Below are 26,574 nucleotides of genomic sequence, written 5' to 3'. Positions count from 1 at the left end.
ACTTTGCATTTAATCTTTCATTAGTTTCATCAATTAAAATGATGTCATCAGCAAACAACATACACTATGGGACTTCCTCCTGAATATATTTAGTAAATTCATCCATGATCAGCGCAAATAAATAAGAGATAAGTGCTGAAAGAAAAAAAAAAAGGCATTTGGGCACCCCTTCTCAATAATGATAATTGTCAAGACAAAGTTGCTCACTGTTGCATAAAAATAGTTCAAAAACCCAAATATTAACATGGTACTTTTCTATTTTTGTTGTCTTTATATCATGCATAATAAAGAAAGATGCTCATATCACTTGCCTAATAAAATTAGTGATAGAAGTCCCAGATGTAATTATCCTCTAAAAGGATGTTTTGAGTTTTAAGCTGACTCCCTGCATGAGTCTGGTTTCTCATTAAACTTGCAACAATTGGAATAAGCACAAAGACCAAATACAAATGACAGCACTAGTATATGGTAGAGACAATCTATAAGTATTCTCTCTGGTGAGGACATATTTATGATTGTTAGCCTCAAACCATATGCTGAATGCATGTACTAACTGGTATTCTAATCCCCATGATAAACTTCTTGCTCACCCAACTACTGAATTTTGGACATACTTTATACTTGAATTCAAACGAGAGAAATATGAAATGGACTGAGATTACTTTTTTTATTTATACATCATCTTTGCAACAAAAATATCCTCCCATTTTCTAGCTTGGGGCCATGTGCCACCAACTGCTAATTGATTCTTCTTTCTCTGTATAATTTTTGTCTATCTCCTAGAACTTTGGATAAAGATTATGACCTTTTTTTTTTGGGGGGGGGGGGACACTTGATGTTGTGGTGGTTGAAATACACAGATTTAGTTATGCGTGTTAAACATTGGGCACACAGCTACTCTGATGATTTAATCCATTTTGAGTTATCACCTCAAGCAATTTACTTCTCTCTTGTTTGGAGAAGTATAGTCTTATCATGGGCAGAAGATGGAACCAAAATCATAAGACACCATTCTCCTTAATGAAGCCTTTTTGGAAACCACTGTTACTGTTTTTTTTTGGGTTGCAGGAACATACTGTTATTGTTTGTCTTCCTAATATATTAGAAGAAAGTAGAACAAAAAAGACTTGAAATGCTGCTTTTTATTATAGATGCTTGAGGTCTTGTAGAGGCTGCCAGCATTGGTGTTTTGTATCCAAGTGGTTTCAACTTGTCTCATTTCGTTTTTACCATTAATAGTTACTAAATGTCAGGGAAAAGGAATAAATGGAGGAGCTACTGTTAAACGGTTCTTTCTGGGAGGTGAAATGATATTCAAGCATGCTTTCTCTTTTCCTGTTCTATATTTTCTTTAGTCACTGGGTTTCATTGTTGGCTTTTGTTGGGACATCTGTACTTTCTATCCCTTCTTTTTGGGTGGGGAAAGTTCCTCAGCCTTTTGAGCTGATGCCCTCCCCTCTGTTCTCTTTTCAATCTTTATTTTGTATGGATAAAAAATTCCAACAATTATTGTATTTTGTTCACCTTCTAAAGATGCAGGATCAATCCTATGGGCATCACAGGTCTGGTGAAACTATCAAGAAAGACAGCTCAACCATGCATTTGATCATTGTATTTCTCTATTGTGCTGTATATCATTCTATGCTTTTCTGCAAATTCCATAGACAAATATAAGAGATTGGATTTTTGCATTACAGTAATTCCCAAAATAAACTTTCTTGCTTTTTGGAAAACAAAAAGGTGTTTATACAGTTCCTAAAGGATGATGGTTGTAAATTCTGATAATACCATTTAGTAATGGTTTCTTCATGAACCAGCATTGTATCATTGCCTTCTTTGAGATTTACAGTCATAATCCATGGTAAAAAGTTCTTGCACAGAATTTATTTGCATAGATGGACTTTGCAACAAAACTCCAAGGTATATGATGTTTTTTTAATGCCTGTATTCTCTGTCTTTTTTTTTTACAATGCAGCTCTGTTCTGCATTCTTTATATTTTATCTATTTGGATTCCTTATTGTAAGAGGGATATTTTTCCTTTAATTCTAGTGTTTTATGATGATATTTCTTATTTTGCAAAATATTAAATTGATTTGCACATTGTGCACTTCATAGAGAACCTTTTGTATGCGTTGCTTTAAGGGTTCAATTCTCCTTTGGTTGCAAACTCTGAGCAGGAATTCATCGGGGTGGGAGGGATGTCAGGTGCTAAATGCTTTTTCATGCAGACCAAGTTTGTTACGTAGATAATTCTCAAGGGCCAGTTTGTTTGTAGTGCAAATGCATGAGTGTGCAATTGGACAAAGTGTAAATTCTGGTTTACTAATTTTGCATCAGATTTGACTGTCTTCTTTGTTTGTGAGAAGTAAAATAGGAAGAAAAATGTCGTCCTCACCTTATATTAAAGAGAGTGTAGATTGGAGGGTTATATGTTTGGGAGTGAGGTGGGAAGCAAGATGATGTGGCCCTCACTTTATACGAGTAAGAATTGAGGTAATAGGAGGATGGTGCAAATTTTGCATCTGAAAAGTGCAAATAAGACAAAAAGTACAAATTTCATATGAGACAGGAGTGTAAATCAGAATTGCAAACAAACAGATGCAAAACTGAACTGGGTGCAAAATTTGTATTCAGTTCAAATTTGCTTCAAACAAACATCGCCCAACGAATTGATCATTATTCTGGTTTAGCAGGAATTTATTTGCATCTCTCAGTAATTTTATATTCTGGTTTAGCCGGAATTTATTTGCAATTCTCACTAATTTTATGTGTTTTTTCTAGTTACCCTGAGCATTATAATTCTTCTTTTTTCCTTATTATATTTCTTTCTATTTCTTGTGTTCATATTTTAAAATCATTGATTTTCCAATGACATTGTACAAACCTACTTGAAACGAAACAATGTTGTAGATGTGTGATAAACTTCCTATGAATGATGAATATTTGAGGGTCTCAATGTCTCGTACTGATTTAAGGGTGATGGTAGTTGTAAGGAAATCAGTGATTCAGTCCATCTCTTCCTCCCCTACCAACCGATCAGACCAGTAGTTTGGCCAAATGTCAAGCCAAATTATATAGGACAAACAACAAATAATGAAAAAAATATAATAAATAAAGCAAGGATTGTTTTATATCTAATTTACTCTTCCAATTGGCAATGCAAACAATATTTTCAGTTAAGCCTGTTTTGTTTGACAGAAAAATAAGAGAGAAAATAGAAAGTTTAAGGAAGTTTTTAAAAGAATTTCACAAATTTTTTAAGAACTTTCCCTCAGCTTGTTGGGATAATTTTGAGATAAACCATTTCCATGAAAAATATTATTTTTCATCATCAACTCATGTCCCTTCTTAGCAATAAAGCAGGGCTGCTGGGTCAGGTCTCGGAAGAATCAAATGTTAACCTGAGAAGAGAAACACATAGGTGTAGATCCATATTTGATCCAATTATAAACGGAGAAACAGAGAATTGAGATAAAACCCAACTTCATTCACCAGTCTCTTCTTTCCCCGTCTCTCTTCTGTTCGTCGTCCACCATATAGAAGTTTGCTAGGGGTGACTCCTCAAAGGGGGTCACCCCCCTCCTCTCTCTGTTTCGAGAGGGGTTTACTCTCGAGAGCTCTCGAGGTTTTCTTTTCTTGTTGGTGCTTTGTTTGTTTCTCTGTTCGTTTCTCTATTTTCTTTATTTTCTTTGTCCTTCTATTCTCCTTGTTTCCCCTGTTCCCATATGTTAGTTAGTTTGTGCTTCACCTGTTTTCTTGTTTTCCTTTTCTGTTTTTCATCTCTAATTTCTTTCATTTTTTTATTTTCTGCTCTTTTGTTCTCCTTTTCTCCCTTTCGCCATCTGTTTGTTTGTTCCTTTGTCTCTCCTTCTTACCTCTGTTTCTCCCCTCTTCCCTGTTTTCTTTGCTTTCGTTCTGCGGGCATTTTGATATGGAGTCCCTGCTCTAGTCTCCTTTATGCAAAAATCACCGGTGAAAGTTGCCATTTGTTATGCCGTCTCCAGCATCTTGGAAGGCAGTTACATTTCTCCGACGTCTTGGATGGCAGTGACAGTGCTCCGACGTCCTGATGGCAATTTCAGTTCTCTGGTATTTCGGATTCCAATTACAGTTTTCCAACGTTGTGCATGGATGTTATAGTTCTCCAACATTCTTTGGATGGCAGCTTACAATTGGTAGTTCGGTGTGCTAGGTGGCAGTTACAGATGATGTCGTCTTTTGCGGTTTGGTTTGGAGTGGTTGGAAGTTACAGATCATGGCTTGTGGCTTTGTAACCTCCTCTGTTAGTTTTCATTTTAGTTGGAAACTGCTCTTGTCAGTTTGCTTGCCAGTTATGGTGGTTTTGAGATGTATTTATCCACTTCTATTGGTGATATTAAGTCACGTTGTTTTGGTTGCAGAAGTTCTTCTCATTCGCCTATATCCATCTCTTTGTTTTGTTCTTCTTGAGAATTTGTCTCCGAACTTTACTTGGCCTTTTTGGCATCTATTTGTATCAATCTTTTGAATGAATGAAACGTGATTGAAGCCTTCAAAAAATTCAATATTTCTTATAGATTAATGATTATTAGACCCCATTAATAAAAGAAATGATCTTATTTAAAAGTTCTAATATTCTTAATTTTCATGTTTTTTCTTTAATTTCCTAAAAAGGGACAAACTCTAATGTTCTTAATTTCGAGTGACTGGATTGCACCAAACCCAACCTATTGTCATGACTCATGATGACATTTGTAAAAGTTAGTACTACTATAGAGAGATACTAGTGGAGGGGCCCTGGTTCGCAGGGGCTAGAATGGAACCGTCGACCCGAAAAAACGATGGCAAGAATGGTTCCGTTTTCAAGTCATATGAGTCACATGCTCGAATGACATAATATGTATGTTAGTGTTTAATGGATTTCACACAAAATTTTTTGCTTGTAATTTTTGTTGTTAGAACGGGTGGCCCGTTTTTTTATTTTTTTAATTGGGAACTGTCTTGGCAACCAATTCCGTTTTACCCCAATACCGGTCCTTAGCCAAAAATCGTTGAATCGGTCGACGACCCATTGACCCGAGTGGTCGAATTGTCAACTCGTTGACCCGTTCAATAGTTTTGGCCATTTTTTATTGTTTTTAATTTTTGTTGTCAGAACGGGTCGTCTGTTTGAATCGAACGGTCGAACCATCGATTCAAAAACCAGTGGCCAGAACGGTTCCATTTTCGGGTGATATAACATGTATGATACTGCTCAATGGACCTTATACACTCAATTTTTTGCCTGTAATTTTTGTTGTCAAAAAGGATCATCCGATTGAACCGTACGGTCAAATCGTTGACCAAAAAACCGATGGCTAGAATGGTTCCGTAATTTTTTGCTTGTAATATTTTGTTGTCAGAACGGGTCGTCTGTTCGAACTGAACGGACAAACCATCGACCCAAAAACTGGTGGCCAGAACGATTTCGTTTTTGGGTCGTATGAGTCACACGCTCGAATGATATAACACGTATGCTACTACTTAATGGACCTCATAAACTCAATTTTTTGCCTATAATTTTTGTTGTCAGAACGGACTATCCATTCGAACTGAATGATCGAATCGTCGACCCGAAAATCGGTGGTCAGAGCAGCTCCGTAACGTTTTGCTTGTAATATTTGTTGTCAAAATGGGCCACCTGTTCGAATTGGACGGTCGAACCGTCGGTTGTCAAAATGTTATTAACAATATTTATCAATAATAGTAAGTAATTGTACTATTTAATTGAATAACCATTAATGATAATTTTAATAATATTATTTTTTAATATAAAAGTAATTATTAAATTTATGAATAGGATTTATTAACAATATTCATTAAATTAATAATTACCAAAATTAAATTAAATTAACAGTATTTATCAATAATAGCCAGTAATTATATTATTTTATTAAATAATCAATAACATTTTTAATTATTTTTAGTATAACAATAATTACTAAATTTATTAACAGTATTAATAATTTTAATATAAAGTAAATGTCTATTTATTAATAATATTTATAATAACAGTAATTATTAATAATAACCACTGATTATATATTTATTAAATTACTGTAATAATCAGTAATTATTAAAATCGGGTTACTAAATTTATTAACAGTATTTTTTAATAACAATATTTATAATTTTAATTTAAGTAAAATTAAAGTAAATATGTAGTTACAACAATATTTATAATAACAGTAATTATTAATTATAATCACTAATTATATATTTATTAAATTACTATATTAATTACTCTCACGTGGGATCTATTCGCACAAATAGATTTCATTTCCTACATGCAGAGAGCATCCATTTTGTATTAATATATATATATATATATAAGATTATTGTAATAATTAAATTATTAAATTAGTGTAATAATTATTCTCACGTAGATCTATTCGCACAAGTAAATTCCATTTTGCTGGATGCATGCAGAGAACAACCATTTCGTATTAATAGATATATATAAGATTTCTCGCAAAGAAGTTGGGGTCAGTCAGGTTCAGTGATCCTATTCCCTTTACTCGGGACGGGCTGGATTCTTGGTTGAACCAAACTTTTACAAAACCCCACTCATTTAACATCCCTATTATTAGTTATATTGTTACATGCCAGTGTTGTAAGACTTATGTTTGACCATACATTTGGACCATTTGTTTGTACTGAAATGGACCTCTGAGATCTGAAAAGAAATAAAAACGAGTTTAAGAGGTCTCAGGTTGTTTGGTGCAACTTTAGACCCTGGCCACTCTCATCTGCCTCTTAGTGCCCAAGGGTGACCTCTCATTCAGTCTTCACTAAGATGGATTATGGAAAGAGCCCTGTTCTGTTGCTTGCTTCGTTCGTTGCGTTTAGGTGGCTGTAAAGCCCGCTATGCTATGTGCCTTTCTGTTCATTCATGATTGGAAACACATATATTTTCAATGTGCAGCTGGGACGTGCTGTGAAATTGGCGTGAGAAGCACAATGTGATGAACTGATCCGGACTCGTACAGTAATGCCAGTAGTAGATCCAAAGTGTGATCTTATTACCTCTCTTTTTCATCTTCATTCTCTCTCTCTTAAACCATCTTCTTCCTAGTTTATCTTTTTTTACATAAAATTATAAATATCATAAATATATACCTAATATCTCAATATGATTCCTAATATTTATGATTTTAAGTACTTTTTATATAAAATGTATATTATATAATAAATATATTTGTCTTGATTTTGGCGCGGGTCTTAAAAGTTAAATTTGATTATATAACTTTTAACTATTTGCATACATGCATGCATGTATAACTGCATATGCCTTTGCATTAGTAATTTTAAAAGATAATTTTGAACTATTTATTTATTTATTTTTATTTTTATTTTTATTTTTGTTTTTGTTTTGTATTTTCTTATGCAAACAAAATGAACCGTCAAACCAAACAGTGGGACCATTCAACACGTGATTTATTGGCCCAAACAGTTTTGTATTACGGACATTGTCACGTGCCGAACAAATCTATGGAATATGATATTTAAGCTAGTTTAGGTAGAATCTTAATTAGTTACTAGCAGGGACCGGAAAATTTCAAAGATTTAATAATTTTATTTTTTGTTGTTTTATAAAAAATAATTATTGTTAATTGAATATGAATAAATATTTTTTAATAAATTTAATTTTATTAATAATTTGTAGTAATTTTAATATTTTTTATTTTTTTATTATTTTTAAATGAAATTTTGATTAACTTTAAATAAATAAAAATAATTATAAAAGCTAAAATTTGATTAACGGGGTGGGTTCAGGGTAGGGGCACCCCATCCCTTTCCCTACCCCATAGTCAAGACACTCTACCCCATCCCCAGTGTCACGTGGGTTCAGTTTAAGGTAGCCATCCCTTAATGTTGGACAAGTTCAAGGGCAAGGCACTCCACTCCTCATCAAGGATGGAAAATTCTCGAATTTCCCTGCCCCATCCCCAGTATTGGGCGGGTTCAAGTAGAGGTGTAAATTGGGTTGTGTTGGTTTGGCACGACATGACCAGCATGTGGCCCACACAAAGTGTGAGTTGTGTCGTATTGGCCCATAAGGCGTCCCGGTCGTGCCTCTCTCCTCTATGATAATTTGGGGGGTCAGTTCGACATAGCCCACGGCCCAAGCCCACACGGACCTGTGCCATGCCGTGGGTCGGGCCTTGGGCTAGGACATGCCGCACACCAAGCCAAGCTCAAGGCAAGGCACCCACTCCCCGTTCAAGGTTTTTAAAATTGGACCAGATAGGGAATCGTTCTAGGGTTGAACAGTCCGACTATTCGGTCCGAACAGATGGCCCACTCTGACAAAAAAAAATAAAAAATTAGAAAAAGAAAGGCCAAAAACTGTTATCCGAGTTGACGATTCGACTGCTCAGGTCAACAGTTCGCTAACCAAATAAACGGTTTTTGAAGAAAAAGCGATTTTGAGGTGAAACGGTGTCCGGTTCCCAATTTTTTTGGTCTAACCATATGGTTTGATTCAGTTTTGAAAACATTGTCCACGTCAACCAATATTCAATTTGAGGATAGAAATGATCAAAATGATATATTGAGTATCAACCACATGGTAAATTTCTAAAAGTACACTAAATTATCTTTAATATTCAAAAATGTAATTTTATAAATATTTTGAAAAATTTATTATACTTCTGTAATTTTGAAAATTTATTCAAATTTATTTAAATTTTTATTAAATAATTTATTTTCTTTTTAAATGGTTTACTTATAGAATTATACTAATTTATCTTATAATTTCTAATATAAACTAACCATAATTTCCTTTTTTCCAATATTATACTAATTTATCTTAATAATTTGTGTAATTATTTGTTCAGATTATAGTTTTCCATTTCCCATAGTTATATCTTTAATAATTTTCAATAATTTGCAATGAAAATTACATAATGTTTCAATGGTTTTCCAAAATCTATCAAATGTAATAAATTTTCCTAAAATTTCCAAAATATTCTAATAATTTTCAATAATTATTTAATGCATTTTAAATAAACTTTCAAATACTTTATATCTTTTAATTTCAAAAATGTTATTTTACGAAAATGTAGTTTTATGAAAATTTTTGAAAAATTTATCACGGTGTAAGTATGGGGATTTATTGAATTTTTTTAAATTGTTATTAAATATATATTTTTATTTGGTAGTTTACTAACAAAATTACACTAATTTATCTTTTATTTTCCAATATAAATTAATTAATAATTTCATTTTATAACATTATAATATTTTGTTCCCTCATTTGTATTTAGTTATTAATTATAATAATAACAATAACTAAAATTTTATACTTTTTTTGATAATTGTCAAATACAATTCACAATTTTATAGAGATTAGTTAAAGAGTTTTCAATTTCTATAAAATGTTGTTCATGAGTTAATTAATAATAATACTTATTAATTTTTGGTAATTTACTTAATTTTTGATAATTTACTAATTATATTTATTAACCTTTGATAATAACAGTATTTAATACTCATTGAATATGGGTGGGATTAAATATTAACCATATTTAACTATTTATTAATTAATATGAATATTTTAAATGAGGGATTGTGGATATAGATTGAGGGGATGCATTTTAGGAATTGATTAGGGAGTGGAGCAACATGATACTTTCCTATTGGTTTGAATAAGATACTTTAGGAGAGAGATTATAGGAATATTTTTAGGTAGTTGGGTGACATGGCTTAATGGGACTGGTGAGAAGCGAATAAGAGAGAAAGTCAAAGAGAATGCATGGTGAGGATAATGGAGCAAGGAGAGGCATGGTGACGGGGACCCATGTGATGCGGGGGCTTTGTTAAGCAAAAGTTAAACAATAGAAATACATAAGAGTATATAACTGTTTTATATTTTAACTTTTTAATAAACAATCCGATCAAATTCAACCCGAGTTGGCCAGTTTTCTAGTATTTCAGATAAGAATGGCAATGAGGCGGGTTTGGGGCGGGGCACCCCCTCGCCGTCCCCGCCCCGAAGTCAAGATACTTTGCCCCATACCCGCCTTGTTTGCGGTGGTGGGGCGGGGCATTCATTCCCCATCAGGGATGGGGAATCCCCGAAGTTTCCCTACTCAAAGGCAACTACTTAAAATCTATATATTTTATGGATAATTTATACATAGGATATAGGATTTTGGGGGGTCTTTTAGGAATTGAATTATAATACTTTAGGGATAATTCAAAAATAAAATTATGGGATCCTAGGATTTTAAGAATTTAGGGAAAACTTAGTGATATTTTAAATATCAATATTAAACCTAGAGATATTTTACTAATTTACCTTTGGGTTTGGGGAATTATATATAAAACCCATCCCTATCCCGTCCCCGATTCGGGGAAAAAATATTTTCCCTATCCCTGCCCCGTCCCTATTTAGGGTTGGGGAAAACCCACTCCGTTCGGGGCGGGACTCCGGTTTTACGGGGGAAATTGCCATCCCTAATTTCATATCGACTTTGGTTTAATAAATATATATTAATATTATATTTTATTTTTTTAATACAGAAAAGTAGGAAATTTATCATATTTCTTAGTCTAAAATATTTTAGATCATAGATTTAATTTTTGTAATTTATTTTTTAATAATATCATTGTAATTATGAAATTTAAAGTTAATTTTTGAGTTTAAATCTTTTGAACAAACAAACTAAACTGAAAATAGACCCAAATCGGTACAACTCGAGTTTGTGGGTTTTAACTAATGGTCAATCGGTTTTGAGTGACAAACTACAGACTAACCATGTCCATTTGGTTGGCAAAACAGCCTACAACTGAACTAAACCAATCATTGAACACTCCTAATTTCAACCAAATTTATAGTCTAATCTCTAATAAATAACAATAGTTTAATCTTCAATAATTATTGAAAATTTATAGCAAACGTACACAATCATTGAAAATAAGTTTATAATGAAAATATAAGAGATATATAATAAAAATACAATAATTATAAAAATATAATAAATACTGAAAATATACTAATAGTCAATAAATAGTGTAATCTCAAATAATAGCTTAATCTCTAATAAGTATTAATCAATAAATTATAAAAAATATATAATTACTAAAAATAAATTTACAACAAAAATACAATAAATACGATAAATTAAATTTCAAAAGTTAAATAATAGTTGTTTAATCTCCAAAAATTATTGAAAACATATTTATAAAAAACAATAAATAATTACTTAAAATAAAATAAATATTAATTATAGTATATATAAATATATAATGAATATACACTATTATTGTAAAATTATTACTAATAAATATAATTTTGTTGATAATTATTTTCTATAATTATTAATTGATATAAGTGAAATTATGTACTTAAAATATTATTTAGTTATTGAAATAATATTGTTATTTAAATTCTTAATATTAATTATTTATTGAATTTAATAATTCATAAAATTATAATTGTACTATTATTACATAATTCGTTATTAATTTAGTAAACTATTAAATTATTATTAATATGAACATTATGAATTCTATTATAATTATTTTTCTACTTTTAAGAATTTTTTAAATTTATTACATAATTTCGTTATTTTAACTATTTAAAATTTTGTCATTTTAAATACTTTGTTATTTAAATAATATGTAAAATATTTTAAAATTTTCATTATTTGATTTTTATTTATTTTAATGTTATTTCATAATATTAAATCTTTTGTTATGTTAATTAGCTATTTTTAATGTTTTTATTTAACATTTTTAGTTATTGAAATATTTAAATAATGTTTTATTTTTTAATGTTAAATTTTTATTATTTGAATAACATTTAAATTGAATAATTCATAAAATTATAATTTATATTGTTACTACATAATTTCATGATGAATTTTGTAAAAATATTGAATTATTAATAATATGAATATTATTAAATCTATTAATTTTTTGTGTTTTGAATAAACACTTTAAATTTAATATATAATTTCGTTATAACATTTAAATTGTTCTGAATTTTTTTAATTGAAACTTTCTTTAGATAGATATAGATAAAAAGTGGGGGAGAGGATAAATAGGAATTAGTGATAGCTTAGGAGAGAATCTCTCTACTAAATTAGAGATAATTTAATAGATAAATAGGAGTTAGAGATAATTTAAGAGATAAATAGGAATTAGAGACAATTTAGGAGAAAGTGGGGAAAGTAGTGCCACTTGGCTGAACATTAGAAAAGCAAATTCCTCCTTCTTGATTGTTGTTAGAAATAATTAAGCATATGTGATTTCTTTATTGGTTTAATGGGTAATTATATGGAATTAAAAAAATAAAAAAAATAGAAAATTAGGAAAAGGGGTTTCCTACGAAAAGAATTATACTGACATGGTAGGACCAGTTTTAATATATATATATATATATATATATATAGATTACCTAATTGTAATACAGAAGATCAGATCTGATCACAACTAACTTGATGGCAACTTTGTGAATCTGGATCTTGGACCTCTTATGAGGCATGTCATGTGAAATGAGTGTGGGATGTCTTTTCATGGTGGGGACTGGGGAAGCTTACGAACGGGTCGGTTTTGGCCCTGACCCAATTTGAGATTAGTGGTCGTTTGGGCTTTGGCCCAAGGGCCCCCACACAGCTAATAAAGGTGCTTGCCTCTCTGGTGCTCCCCTATTGCCCTACAGACTACAGAGTTGACAAACTAGCTTGACCCTCTCCGGACCGGACTGGGCCGGTCCCAGGCCCTGCTGGCCCCATTTTTCATTTCATCCAGGCCCCTCTCCCGTAATTGTCATCTGAAACGACTATCTGTGCATGGTAGTTATTACTTATTAGTGAACTTGTCCAGTCCAATCATATTTTTAAAAACTGACCCGAAAAATGAAACTGCTTTGATCATCGATTTCTAAGTTAAAATGGTCTGACCATTTGGTCTGGAAGACCTCAATCAAATAGTTTTTGGATCCAAAACTGAACCTGAAGTCATGACTGGTTCTTGGGTCAAATGGTCCGATTGTCTTGTCCAATCCGATCTTCAAAACTATGGTTCCAATCCAATTATTAATTGCACCAAAATCATACAATCAGAACCAAATATAATCGGTTCTTGGGTAGTGGGTAGAATCGATCCATTGTCAGCCTTACAAAGCATGGATGTATTTTTATAATTGTACTACAATATCTCACCAATATTTTTTTTTACTAAAATGCCCATCCCTAGCTGCATAATAAATCACCTACTCAACTTAATGCCTTGTTCATTTATGATATTTAGCGGAGAGTAAGTCAATTAATTGGTAAATTGACCTCAATACCTACATTCATTTTTCATATTTTGGATTTCACGCTAATTTAAGATATTTGATACCCGAATAACTCATGCAATGTGGGTGAACAATTTACCCGCCCTATTGATGAAATCAATAAAGAAGCGGATTTGTTTTTCTTCCTCCGTTTCCTCAATTAGCGCACCTCACATGAATTTCACAGCTCCATCCTATCGTGTATGGGAAACATCTCCCGGTCTCCCGACTCTCCCCTATCGAAGATGTTTAGGTTGGTATAAGCCCTCTGTCTCTCTCTCCCTCCCTCGCTACCCAACGAACTGAGATTCTGATTCTGAGAATGCTGGGCTTACCCGGGTAAAAACGAACGGGCCTAAGACCAATGTCCGGTCCACGTGCACGTGGAACTGTGGATCTCAAAAGGGTCGTCGGATCCGAATCTGATCGGGGGCTAAGATAACATGGCATCTGATTCTCTCCTTTTCGTTGACTGTATTTTGTCTATTCAGAAATAAAACGCGACTGCCTAAAATAACCCTGATTATTAATTTAATTCCAACCCTTGACACGTATCAAGAAATCGTACTTTAACTCCATCAAAGAAGAGGACTCAATCGTCAACTTTTCTAACAGGCAAGGTGATTTTCGTAAAAAAGAGAGAAAAATAAAGTAGAGTAATCGAGAGAAACTGTGAAAGCAGAAAGGACAAATGGTCTGTTGGGTCATGGACTCATGGTCTCTCTGGAATGATCCGGTTGCTCTGCTCTGAGACCTACAGAGCACCCACAGATGGAGCTCTTCATTGCTCAGATCACTCTCTTCCTTCTCGTTTTCACTTCTCTCACTGCGATCTCTGCTGATTCTCCGAACTTCCAGGAACGGAGAAGCAGAGCCTTTAAGAAGCTTATCTTGGGTTCGTCTTCGGCATCCTTTCCGTTCACATTACGTGTCTGAAAATGAAAGAACAAATTTCTTTCTGTTTTAGTTTTGTGGTCAATGCGTTTGTTGCGGATGAATACATGATCTTTTATGTTGTTTCGGTGCTAATTTGCTTTTAGATACTCTCTAGATAGTCGCAGATTTACAATACTTCTCCATTTTGACTGGAATGGCGAAGTTTTGACGAGAATAGTCTAGCTTCTGCGTTTTCGTTTCTAGTAGCTGAATTGCGTGTTTTCTTTTCTTTTTATTTATATTTTATTTTTCTTACTGTAGGAGAGGGGAGTTTAGGGCCATGGAAAACTGGGCCCATGCAGTTCGCGCAAGCGCCAGGACCTGCATACATTGCGCCACCTGAAGCACTTGTTTTGGCAGAGAGAAGGACCAGGAGGCCTGATTTACTTCGTGGTTTCAGGCGTTATGGAGGTGGTTGGGATATAACTAACAAGCATTACTGGGCGGTAAGTCATTGGAGTCCATTTCGTTATTTATTTATTTCCTTTTTCCTTTGTGGGTTTATTTAGTTGATCTGTTTAAATGTGATTGCAATAAGGAAGATTTTCTAGGTTGGAGCTCAATTCCAACATTTACGTGTTTGTGCTTCATTCTATCAACCATTGTTGTATTGGATCCATTTGGAATTTAATTGAGCTATTTCATCTTGCCCAACGTATAGCATCGGTAAGGATGAATGATCTGTTACAAGTTGAATGATCTAGAAGAGCTAGGGGCAGACCAAAAAGGTCATGGGCTGAAGTACTTATAAATTATTATTATTTTTTTGATGAATGAGTACTTATAAATTATTTTAAAGACTCTTAATTTAACAATGGATATGGTATAGTGGAACCAAGTGGTGGAACAAGATTCATGTAGCCGACCACATATAGCTGGGACAATGCTGATGATGATGACATTTCATCTTGCTGAAAACATTGAATATCATCTGTCTGACTGTCTTTACTTTGAAAGGCCAAGGTCTTTCTTTTTTAATTGTATTTTTCTAGGAAGAAATGCACATTGTACACAAGAATAAAAACTGGTAAATTCTGGGAACAGAGCTGTAGCTAGGGTTTCCATCATGGTTATTCCTAGTTTCCTGCATATCTTGGGGATGGTGCTGTCTCTATTGTTTTAGCAATCAATTGACAACCATAAAATCTAATCAGAAAATTTGGGTGTTCAGTTCAGATGCTATATGCACAGTCTTCATTCAAAAGGGGAAAAAGAAATTATTTACCATAACATTCATAAATAATCAGATATTCCATCTTTATCATATAATTCCCTAGCCATAAGGATCTTTTACCTATCCCAGATATTGGAAAATTCATGACTATCTCGTATAATGTACCAGATAAGTCTGAACTTTAAGGAGCAGGAGAATAAAGTTGGGACAAATTATTTGTTAATGATCTGAAATAGCATTTACTCCTATCTGCTAGTCAGTTTAAGGAAACAACTGTATATAAGTATAAGATAGGAAGCAAGTTTGAAGGCTTAAGTGTAACAAAACCATACAATGGTTGTCTTCTTTGTGGAGTCAATTAAGGATTATCCATTGTGGAATCTACTTCAAAAGCCTGACAACAAGGTTAGGTTTGATTTTGAAGAAAAAGAGAAAAGAAAGAAAAAGAAAAGAAACTCCTCCATTAAGTGGTAAAATTTGTTTCAATGTCAGATGAAGATAGCATTAATTTGGGTTAAAGATAGGAATACCTGTAAGAATACCCCTTGCATGATAGAGTAGTAAATTGTCCAGCAATTCTAGGCCCTCATTGATTTTGGATCTCACATATGTGTATGCATTAACCTTTCAACTCACATCGCCTGTTAGAAACTTAACTCATGCATGGTTTTGTATATGTTGCTCTCTCTCTTTTTGTGATTTTGTTATAAAACAGTGGTTCAAACATTTTTCAATATTTTGACTACTATATCTGCAGTCTGTAGGATTCACAGGTGCTGCTGGATTTCTTCTTTCTTCTGTATGGTTTGTTTCTTTTGGTTTTGCTCTAATTGTACATTGTTGCTGTAAATGGGGAATAAGCGTCAAGAACAAAGGAGCTGGTCATTCACATAGAATTAGCCTTTTCCTTCTACTTGTCTTTACATGTGCTGCAGCGTAATAATCTGAACTTAAAATACCTTACACCTTTTGGTGTAGCTTTATTGTTTAAAGATCCATTGTTTACATGCAAACTTTTATGCTGAATATTCAATGTTGTTTTTATTGTATATTGTTTGCTTCCCCTGATTTTGTTAACTATTGCATCTTCCCCATTCTACCAGTAACTGCACTGCAAAATCTAAAGCATTCTGAAATTTAAAGGTTTAAATGTATGCAGTTGCTGGATATCTGGATAAGTTACCTAGATCTCTTTGCTAAACATCCTATCTTAGTTTCAGTGACCTGGAAGGACCAAGCCTTATAGTTGATCTTATAGGGAATGACATGAAAAATTTCAAGAAAGGAGGTTTTATTTTGCTAATTTGCAGGTCGCTGTATTTGTTTGTGAAGCCTGTGAATGAGAGTATGTGGCGAACACATGGATCCTTTTGGATCCACTACCTCAGCTGCCACATGATAAATTCTTTGGTAATCTAGATCTGTTTTGTTGGGAGATCCTCACAAGCAGCAGCTAATTCAGGAAGCTGTAAAGGGCTTGAGCAAGCTGGAATTAGAACACAGAGCCTTTAGCTTGTTAATTTGATATTTGGCTTTGGTTTACCCAGCAAATAGGTTGGACAGAACTTAAAGAGTTAAAATAATCAATAAAACAAGTGAAAACAGAACTAGTGAGTCTGTAAAATTGGTTTGGCATAACCAAATATTCCCTACAGAATAGTTAAGTGAAACAAAAGGCTGGTTAGAGGTCTAGAAAAGTCATAAGGGTTTGGAACATTAAGGTTGCATTTGGAAATGATGCAAATAGAGTGTAAATGCAAATAAACAGAGTGCATTTCGGTCCATACAAATGCAAAGTTGGGTTAGTTTTTCATTGACAAATTTACTTTCTTACCAAACAACTTTTAGTTGTAATGGATGCAAATACCAATCCCGATAAAGTAATATGCATTTTTTAACAAAAGCCCACTTTGAATGCAAATTTACTTCTTTTTTATGCAAAACTACATCTCATTTTTTATGTAAACATGCCTTGGAAATTGTGTTTTCTGTCATTATCAATGCATAAATGCATTCTTGCCAAACACTAGCAAAATTGAACCAGAGACACTTACACTCTATTTGCACTGTTTACAAATGCGACCTAAATACTTAGTGTTCAATTTTTAAGAGGAGAGTAAAAGCCTAGGAATAGAAATTAAAAAAAAACAAGAAGAGGAAAATAGTGGGGGCACTGAATTGATATAAAAAATGAAACAAAAAACACTAAAGGAATAAGTCTATGATGGAAAGAAAATTAAGGCCAAAGCTAATAATAGATGGATAAGTTTGAGACAAGTGACAGATTCAACCAAATGCACTTTTCTGCTTTATTTAGTATTCAGTTTTTCCTTTTATGGTTTGGGAGGTTCAACTGTAATGGATGGTTGGTTGCTGAGCAAATAACTCTCTTTTAAGATCTTGTTGATAGTTTCACTTATCAGATTCCTTTGTCATGAGTCAAAAGATTATTGAATCTGGTATTACATATCACTTGGAAACATTTGAGACTTTAAGTACTCTGCAGTTATTTCAAAACATAACTCAAAGTGGTGTATTTTTCTTGCTCCTATCTGGCATCAGTTAAGTGTGGTAACCTTTACCCATTTCTGTTGTCAAAAATAAATTTGACTTGAATGTTGTGTTAGAAGAGAGGAATGTAAAAATTTATTCAGTTCACGGTGGGACCCACAATCTGAATAAAATTTATTCAGATTTATCAAAAAAAAATGTAAAATTTATTCAGAAATTAATAACCCAAGAAAATGGAATTTGCAATACCTTCTTAAGAAGTTGCCTTCTAGGAATGTAAAATTTATTCAGAAATTGACTTGAATGTTGTGTTTTTTTTTTTTCCTGCCACCCAGGGTTGGTTGCATTCTTCTCTCTGTGGGGCAGCATGAATTTCGTGGTGAAGCATTGGATCTTTTGAATTATGTTCTGAATCAATCAGATTACACTGTTCAGACACTTAGAAATGTGACAGGATTTCTATCACTTGCCAAGACCATAAATGTTGACCAGGTTATACTTCCTTCAAATGTCAAGGATAAATTGACAAGTTGAACTTGGATTTAAATAGAGCAGCAAATACACTGACAGAGAAAGCAAATGAAAATTCTAGCAAGATAAGAAGAGTCTTTAATGCTGTGTAGGAGTTCTTAACTCTGTCAGTTATCTAGTTTCACACCTGAGTTGTTACTCTAATGCTTATGGGCTACCTTTTTGATGTTTTGTTGCAGATGATCAGCATTGATCACTGTAGCTGTAGTGATGCTTCTCCTTGCTGTTCTTGGTCTCTGTATGTATTTTTCACATTAAACTGGAGAATATTTAGTCCTTTACAACTTTAGTATCTCATGTCATCATTTTGTTTTCAGTCTCCTTTTTTTTATTATTTCTAATTTATGATATATTTATCTGTAGTGCTCTCTATCCTTGGGCGTCAACATGCAATTTGGATGTAAGTTTGTTTGTTCTGTTGTGATTTCCACTATAATCCTTAGAATAGTTGGTTATTTGAAGGATTTTGTTGACTCTTCTGTCATATCATTTGCAGATTCATCTTGAGTGGCTGGTTGCTTGTGACAATTACATTCATACTTTGTGGAGTCTTTATAATATTCAACCAGTAAGTTTCTGAGACAGTTATATGAATTTAAATATTTAATTATACTTCCTTTGTAGTGTATGTGTATGTTGTAGAAATTTTTCTTTCCTTTAGTTTCTCTTATAGTTGCTGAAAAATGTACCTTATACATAAGTACTAGTTGATGGATTATCAATTTATTACATTCTTATATGAGAAGTGGTAGTTTTCTATTATATTTGGAAGCATTTCTATCTATCCTTTCCGGAATTGACTATAGTTTAGAGTCTCCTGCACGACTGACAAATTAAAGGGAGATAAAGTCCTGCAATTTCCAAATTTATTATTGCTATCGTTTTTCTTGTCAATGAGTGAAATAAGCATTATGCCTTACCTGTAAAAAAATAAGCATTATGTCTTTTTTTGTTTTAATTTTGAGATGTATCTGCTTACAATCTTGGGCTGACAACCATGAAAATGTGGGTTTTGAGTCTGATAGTGGCCATTTTGTGCAAGAAAGGTTAGGTCCATATCCAGTCTAATCCTCCCAGTCTTGGATAGCTGTGACCAATATTGGGTAACCCCTTTGTGGCCACTCAATCTATTAATATGATCATCCCTATTCTTCCAATAGTCATGGTTCTGAGCACTTGTGGGTTGTCACTCTGTTTAAATATGTCATGATTGGTATCCTCATAGCTCCTTTTGAGCAGATCCTTTTTTATTGTTAAAGATCTCTTGAATTCCTGCATCTTTGTATTCCATATATCTTGTAAGCTTTGTATTCTGTATATTCTTTTGTTAAAGATGTCGGGTTGTCTGTACTCTGTAAACCTTTTCCATACATTGCATGCTTGATACTTTTGCTTGTAACCTTGATGCTGCCTTTTGTGGTATCAAGATTCACACTTGTGTGAATGCTATTGATGCTTATGTACTTAAATTTCTTATTGGATGAAATGCGGCATTTACTTCTTCATATTTTTCTTAATTATTTTTCCTTTTATAGCCATCATGTCACTATTTTAGCTTAACAAGAGATAAAGATTTGTATTACTTTCTTATTTTGCTTATAAAAAAATTACTTTCTTATTTATCTGTTCAATTAACTCTTTTAAACCAGCAAGAAAATGTATAATGGAGCTGAGTTTGACCTATGTATTTTTTGGTCCTTTTCTGGTGTGCTTCAGTGTGCTTTTGGATACTTGTGTGGCCATGGAAGAATGGGCAGAGAATCCCCATGCAGAGACAGCACTGAGCAATATTCTCCCATGCGTTGATCAGGGAACCACCAACAAGACCCTCATCCAGAGAAAAGAAGTTATCCACGAGCTTGTGAATGTTGTCAATACTGCAATTTACACCTTTGCCAACTCAAATCCTCCTCAAGATACTTCAAGTTACTATAATCAATCTGGTCCTCTGATGCCACCTCTCTGTTCCCCATTTGATTCCAAGCTCCATGGTCGACCATGTGAACCCCAGGAGGTTTCCTTTGCCAATGCATCTGATGTAAGTTTACAGCATCACTGGGAATCTTGAGACCTACAACTATGTTTTAGATTTCTCTTATGATGTTCTAAGTCCTCACCACTATTGTAATTAACAATTTGAGACCTCAAATATGATGTTCTTGGATCACATAGTTGCTGGAGTTTTCCTCTGACTGACCAAAGAACCTATCAACAAAGACTCTGGGTTGAGAGTTCCATGATGTTGGTGCTATGAGACCATTTTATATGATCTGACAAATAATGTTTCTATCTTTTGGCTGGGAAAAGATAATTATGTATGCTTAATGTTCTTATTTTGGAAGGGGACTGATTTTTTAGTACATCCCATTTTTGATAAGTGGGGCATAACCCTAATGAAAAGACAAAAGAACCATTAATTGCAAAGATAAAATTCAAAACACAAGTTTTTTTTTTTTACTATTTTCAAGCACATACCCATTGTCTCATGATTAGGGTTTGCCCCCGCTATCAAAATAGGATGTACTCAGATCACCACCCTTCTGGAATCTGTCAAAAACAAAGAAGAATTTATTTTAGATGTTTTCTTTTAAGTGTATATGCAAGCCCATCCTTTTTATGAATTCTTTATATTTTGAAAGCTTATGAATGAGAAGCTTGATTGATTCCTCCCCACCTTGTGAAAATACTCAGGTATGGTGGAACTACGTTTGCACAATGTCAGCATCTGGTTTATGCACTGGCGTTGGGAGGGCGACCCCTAACCTGTACACACAGTTGGTAGCAGCAGTGAATGTGAGTTATGCCCTTGACCACTATGCCCCACCCTTACTCAGCTTCCAGGATTGCAATTTTGTTCGGGTGACATTCAGGAATATCACTTTGGACCACTGCCCTCCACTGGAGCGTAACCTCCAGATGGTGAATGCAGGGTTGGGGCTTATTGCAGTGGGAATCATGCTCTGCCTTGTCCTCTGGATACTCTATGCAAACCGCCCCCAAAGGGAGGAAGTGTTTGTGAAGTTTCCCTTTTCAACAAAGACTAGCAGTAGCAGTAGCAGCAGAAGCAACAACAATAACAACAGCAGCAACAACAATACTAATAAAACCAATAGTAATAGTAGTGGTGATGGCCTATCTTCAGGTGAAGTTGTATAAATTACATGCTACAGTAGATATATAAAGAGGTATAAGATTAGCTTTTCTCAGTCTCTGGCTCCAGCTTTACCCCCTTTACCATATGAAACCAAGGTGGGGCAAAGCACCATTTTTGTGTTTGGGGTTGATTACCTGTGTATGACATGTTAAAGCTTCTCTCTTCATAGTAAAAGCAAATCAAAATCATTTTTCTTTCCATCTTTTCAGCTCTTCAGCAAGTCCAATTTAAGTGAAAAATAAATAGCCTATTTCATTTTCTTGACCATCTAATCCATTGACTATATCTAGCAGCAAAGCCATGCACAAAGGTCAAATTCTGTCATGACCTTGGGGTTCATCTCATCATCCATTTTAGAAAACATTTAACAATTCCATGCTTCTGTGTTGACACCCATGACAATTTTCGTGTCAACACGATCCAAATAACACTGATCCCATTAGATGCTAACCTCTCATGATTTCTTTATGCTTATCTGAACAGAAAGGTCGCACCTCTAAAGGTTCAAAATATCGATATGCCTGATTTACCGGTATGGGCGGATCGGGTGAATCGATAGTATTTCAGGCCTTTTTTATATTTTTTTTCGCAACCAGTTCAGGGGGCCAGTTTAAGTCTCCTCTACCCCCTGAATAGGTCAGACCTCTGATACACCCACTGTAGGGGCGTATTGGAAGGGTCCCAAAACAATACATATTGGTCAATACATGTCCATACTGCGAACTTTGACCTCTACTGCTCTTTATTGAAAGATATGGAATGGAGGACATATTCATGTCATGTAAGTGATGGTCAATCTCTGATAGTTCAACCAATTGCAAATGGTTTGAAGTGTGGTTCACCGAAAAAATGTCAATGTGTATATCCCAAAAGTGATCTAAGAAAAAGCAACGTGAACCAAACCCCAACAACTATGGGCTATGGCTTTGAATCATGAAACCACCTACTCTATAAAATCCTAATAGTCTAATACACAGTTTGGGCCATGCAAATTCTATTAGATTTATTTCTAAGGTTCAAAAGTGTCAAGTGTCAACGCAATAGAGTACCCATCAACTTAGGCACATCTTATTATGTTCCAACCAGAGATGCAGACTTGATAGGTTGTTCAACCAAACAATATCTTTTCAAATCTAAGGACCACTAAGTCAAGCTTCTAAATCTATATCTATACTATAAAGTGCAATGTAGAGTGGAAATTTTTTGGACTAAAATTACCCTATATTATTTTGTTTGAGAAAGGATATAAAAGTCATTTTATTATAAATTTAATGCTAACTTTAAAGGCTATTAAAATACATATATTTGTGTATTTAATCTATCTCTGATTGTAAGGGTTGAAAATGTAACTTTAATTATTACTTTCCACTTCATTTAATCCTCTTTCATTAATTCTTATACTTAAGGTATTAACTCTCATCTTCTTTTATTAAATCCAATATTTAAGTTATTATTTACTAATAAATGTTACTAATTAGATCTATACCAATAATTTTTAAAAATATAAACATATATATTTTAAAACAGACTCAAAAGCAAAACCATTATTTATCAAGTGGTGGCTAAACAATTCAACCATCCAAATCAAATTGGTGATACCAATGAAGTCATAGTTAGGTAATAAAAATTTTAAAATAGAAATAAATATACAAAATTACAAAAATATAGAAAAAATTAGACATGTTGATGATATTTTTATTAATCAAATTAAAAAAGAATGTACTAAACAAGAATTATTTTTATTGATAATGAAAATGAAATACATAGTTTAGAATTGACCAAAAGTAAAATTATTTTACTATTTGACAAAAATCAATAGTTCAACTTTTGGGTCAAATTTGTTAACATTTAATGTCATAAATAAATAATAATAATTAATAAAATATAAAAAAGCAAACATAAAAAACATAAATTTTGCAAAGAAATTCAAGCACATGTATAATATCATATAATTATCATATTAAACAAAATGTAAATTTGACATATCATAATTACTTTTACACATAGAAATACAAAAGAAAATTATAAAAAAAATTGAACACATTTATAATTCTATATTTAAACTATTATTACAAATATAAATAATATTGTGGAAATTTCTTTTGACTAAAATACTCATTTTTTACTTGAACTACTACTTTTCACCTCATTCAATTTCCTCTATTTAAGCCTTACATTCTTTTGATAAATGAACAAAAAAAGATAAAACATTACAAAAAAAAAAGAATCTAGCCATATAGGTAGGCCTATCAATGATACTTGAAATTCACAGTTTGATTCGATTATCACATATTTGGACGATGTGTTTATGTAATCAGATTTAGATTTTGTAATGTGCATCTGAATAATAATAAAAAAATAAAATAAAATACATAAAGTTTATAGAAATTTTTTGATACATTATTATTATCATTATCATCATCTAGAATATTGTCAGATACAAAGTACATGTGCACTTACTAGTATGGTAAAAAGAAGTATATCAATTTATAAAATCTAATTGATCAAAAGTTCAAATTAGACTATGAGATTGCAATAAGTTTCCATAATACAAAATTGGGGATGATCAAGTGCAATGAATGCACCCATGAACTTTTTACTAGGGCTGTTCATGGGTCGGGTTGGGTCGGTTTACTGTGGTTTTTCCAAACGACCCGACCTGGTCGGGTTACCTGACATAGAAATCAAAACCGACCCAGTGTTAAGCTAAGTCGGTTTGGGTCGGTTTCGGTTCTAAGTTCATCCTTGTGATAAAATCTTGCTAATTTTAAAAACAATCATAAATTGAACATCATTTCAGCCATCTCCTATGATAAAATTTAAATGAAAAGTTAATCACAAAAGTTGTTCATTAATCACTATTTACTAATCCAAAGTTTCTTGCAATCATTCAAAAACTAGGTGGCCTAATGGGCTTTGGAACTTCATGTTTGAACTAGAAACTAAGTCGGTGAAAACCGAAACCGACCCGATCATCGGTTTAGGAATTTGCACAACTCAAAACCAACCCGTGCTGATGAAAACCCGGCCAACTCGGATTGGATCGGTCCAGGTTGATCGGTTTGGTTGGGTTGGGCCTTCTTATGAACAACCCTACTTTTTACCATTAAAATTTAGTAGAGATTGTATGAATTGATCGATAGGCATCATAAATAATGAAGTGGGCTCCACGGCTTAATTGACTGGCCATGTGGCATCTCCCAATTGACAGTGGACACTTGTCCGCCCCGTAAAATGCACGTGTATGTAATGTAGTATTCCTCTGCAAATCATGAGAAAGGAGTATTGAAACTAGAAGTAAATAACTAAGAAAAGTAGATGAGATGACTTTTGAGTGTTGGACTCCATGAATGAGACCTAGATGATTCACCATCAGGTTTGGAACGGTTGGCAACCAAACCAATTTGAAAAGATATTGGTACAGGATTTTGAATTCATTCAACAATTCAATCTACAAAACTTAATTTGATAGGGGCCAGGGGATGATTGCTCAAAGCCCTTAATTTAAATCATCATCTACTAACTTTGGGCCACACAAACACATTTCACACAGAGGATTGCTAATCCTCATTCTGGGGTCCACCCAATTAGTTGTTCCATTACATCAATGATCAATCTATATAGAAATAGGAAGAACTACCTTTCTGGCAGTATTGTGTGAGCCCTACGTACCCTAAAATAGGGAGGACGAACTCTTGCCATCCTTCCATGAAGATACAATACAGTCTAACTTGCAATCCAAGTCTATTAAACCCCTTTTGTTAAGTTGCAGACTAAGGGATTGTTGCGTATAAATACACAACAACCATAGCTAGATGGTCATCATGATCATTAAAATGGAATAAAAGTGATATTGATTCACAACAAAAATAATTAGTATAGATCGAGTTATTTCATACTGGTTGATCCCCATACGCTACATTGGTGGTCAATAAATACTTAAATAGTATAAAATACAGCTGAACCAAAAGTTGGTAGACCCCAGATCCCACCTAACCCAAAAAATTGACTAAAGTTGGTTTTTGATCAGCCTCTGCTCCTTCAAAATACACTTCTTAGCAGATAAATTGGTTGGGAGCTGTGGGCCGGGTTCAAATTTCTTTCTTTTTTTTTTCTGTAAATTAATGAGCTTTGGATAGAATGAGTTCCTTATATTGTTAATACAAATTGATTGAAGTCCTACATTCCCATATGAACAAGAAACTTGTTAATTTAATTTCTATATTTGAAGTAGGCAAACAGTTAGGAGTTAGTTGATTAGTTGGTACTATTAGAAATCAGGAAAGGATAAAGGATTGAATTCAATTTTCTTACATAACAAGCAAGCCAAGGCTTCAAGGAAATTCCCTCTTTGAGTAATTTCTTTGTTCTGTGTGAACATGAAATGAACCTTTTCTCTCATAAAATCAAGGTAATTTAGAGCAAATTAATTTGTTTGAGAAAGAAATAAATAGAATGGTGCCAAGCTTAATTAGTTCCCTTCTTTGTAACTGCTAGCTATTTTAGCAATTTTTGTTATCGATTTTGCAGTGATCGTCGCTTTCATCGTTGCATTCGATACAATTAGACGTAAATTATTGGCTGAAACAAAATGAGAATGTTGGGGGATTATTCAAATATGGTTCCTCTCCCAACCAACTTCTTGATAACTAAACCAAATTAGTGATGAATCGTGTATGGGTTAGAAGCAAAGCCATTTGCTCTTTCTCCTTTTGATGATGGTTCATATTGTTTAAGGCCAAGTCAGAGATTGTACAGATTTGTCTTTGAGTAAATGAAGCTTCGTTTTCCTTGCAAAAGAACAGTTTGCTTTCCTACAACCAATTCATGAACTAGTTATTTCTCATATTGTATTTTATGGGGCCATCATAGAGACCTAGACTAAACCCTTCTCTTATTATTCCCATTGGAATCATTTCAAAACTAAATATTGTAAAATAGTGAAAGATCAAAGAAAGCAA

The 26,574-nt window shown here is 33.3% G+C and overlaps 1 pseudogene across 1 annotated transcript; it reads left to right on the top strand.

The window, feature by feature from the left end:
- Positions 1-13,992: 13,992 nt before the first annotated feature.
- On the top strand, positions 13,993-21,813 carry LOC104595925 (uncharacterized; annotated as a pseudogene). Its single transcript, XR_016083463.1, has 9 exons — positions 13,993-14,202; positions 14,505-14,689; positions 16,175-16,353; positions 18,264-18,547; positions 18,639-18,697; positions 18,823-18,859; positions 18,956-19,027; positions 20,176-20,497; positions 21,151-21,813. The product of XR_016083463.1 is annotated as an uncharacterized LOC104595925 (transcript).
- The last annotated feature ends 4,761 nt before the right edge of the window (positions 21,814-26,574 follow it).

Source organism: Nelumbo nucifera, chromosome 3 (assembly GCF_055504915.1).
Source record: "Nelumbo nucifera cultivar China Antique chromosome 3, China Antique-T2T, whole genome shotgun sequence".
Taxonomy (NCBI): domain Eukaryota; kingdom Viridiplantae; phylum Streptophyta; class Magnoliopsida; order Proteales; family Nelumbonaceae; genus Nelumbo; species Nelumbo nucifera.
This window is presented reverse-complemented; position numbering and strand designations above follow the sequence as displayed.